Raw genomic sequence first — 2,068 nt, forward strand, 5'->3', positions numbered from 1 at the left:
AGAAAAGGATGCCATTTACTGTTCACAATTTATCTCAGAAATCAAAGATATGTAAATTTACCTCCTGTATTTTGTCAATATACCTTCTTCTTTCTAATTCCTACTTCTTCTGAAATAACAGCTAAATATCATTTAAGAATATATAAGAATAATAAAGTAGGAAAGATAAATTTTAAAAAAATTGTAGGGCTTAGGATTCAGAAGTTTCCAACTCAGGCTCATACTTGGCTGTAATAATAGAAAGATTAGCCACAAGAACTTTTCCTAGAACAAATTGAAACCAAAAATGAGACATACAGCTGAATTGGGGAAGGGCAGTTTTGTTTTGTTTTCTTTTTTCGTTTTTTGGATTAAAAGGGAGAAGTCCTGAGGATGGAGTTTACGATGGCTGTTCTAGAAAGCACAGATTAGAAAGTATTAATTTATGTATGCTGAAGTAATAACAAGACTTACCAAATTTAAACTGAATTCACAGCTCTTTGAACACTGCGATGTTAACTCTGAATTCAGTTGTACTGTTGACGGGTCTTTGAGGAGTGTTATAGGACAAACAGCATGGACTGCTGAACCAGATTGACCTAGATAGGAAACCCTGTCGCACCACTTGTCAGCTATGAGATGTTGCCCAAATCATTTAATCTCCCTAGGTCAGTTTTCTTACGCATAGAGCTGGAATACTTATTTCTAACACAGGATTGTTGTGAAAAACAAACCAAATAAATATCTAACGTGTCTGGTATTGCCAGACCCTCAATTAAGTTTTGCCATATGAATTTTTATTAAGCAAACAGGTTAGTGATATTTTATGTTCAATGAGACTTTGGACTCTATAGATAACTTTTTCCCCATTTTAAATTTTGTTTTACTTTTCAGATTAAATAAATTTGTTTTTATTTAAAAATTTGGAGGGGTGGCAAAACCTGGGAATAAACCATTTTTAGAGACCCAGTAAGAGAGAACTAGAAAATACAGTCAATGCTCTTTTGGTGCGGGGTTGGGGGGATGTTTAAACAACAATTAATTTTCTCACAGTTCTGGCAGTTAGGAGTCCAAAATCAAGGTGTCAGCAGGTTTGGTTTCTTCTGAGGCTTTTCCCCTTGACTTGTAGATGGCCATCTTCAGCCTGTGTCTTCACATGGTCTTCCCTCTGTGTCCTAATCTCCTCTTCTTAAAAGGACAGCAGTCATATTGGATTAGGGCCCATTCTAATTACCTCATTATAACTTAATTACCTCTATCTACAAATACAGCCACATTCTGACGTACTGAAGGTTAGGATTTCAAACCATGAATTTGGTGGAGGGGTGAGGTGATTAAATGCAGCCTGTAACACCCCTCTCCCCGCCACCGCTGTTTTAGCCTTTTCCCATTTTAAAATACTTGTACTCAGTTTTGGAGAGGCTAAAACACTTAGTTAACTAGGTATTATATTTCAGTTATTAAACACAACTCCGTTAAATGAGCACACAATGAATAAAGTCACTTTAATCTCGGGTTGCAGAATCTTTGAGTCTGGGGAGGTGGTCAGAGCCCAGTCAAAAGGGACTTGCTAGGACCGGGGAACGAACGCCGCAGTCAGCTGGAAAAGGTGTGCGGGTCAGTGGGTGGCACTGTCAAAGAAGTCTGTCAAACGCATCTCCGGGCCAGTTTTACTTATACATTTTGCAGGTGACCGGGTGACGTTCGTGTTCCCGACTACTAACGAGCTAATAGTCCGGTCCAGCACTTCAGTTAAGACAACGCTTTGACAGGCTCTGTCTCTTAATCCTCCTGTCCCCGGGTGAGGCTGGTGGAGATTAGTCAGCAGTCAATTGTTTACTCTGCACACATTCCAAAGAGGAAATTGGGCCCCCGCGCGGGAGAGGGACTCGCTCCTGGGACAGTTACTCGCAGCGGACCTCGCGGAACCTGCGCAGACAGCTCGGCCTCTGCGCCCTCTCTCGACGCAGGCGCAGTAGCGGAGTTCTTCCCGCGAAACAGCTCTCCAGCCCCTAGGCGGCTGCGTCAATGCTACTGGCAGCGAGAGGCGGGGCGTCGCTCGGCTCTACGTCACTCGTCTGCGACTGCG

The sequence above is a fragment of the Camelus dromedarius genome, chromosome 15 (assembly GCF_036321535.1).
Source record: "Camelus dromedarius isolate mCamDro1 chromosome 15, mCamDro1.pat, whole genome shotgun sequence".
Lineage (NCBI taxonomy): Eukaryota > Metazoa > Chordata > Mammalia > Artiodactyla > Camelidae > Camelus > Camelus dromedarius.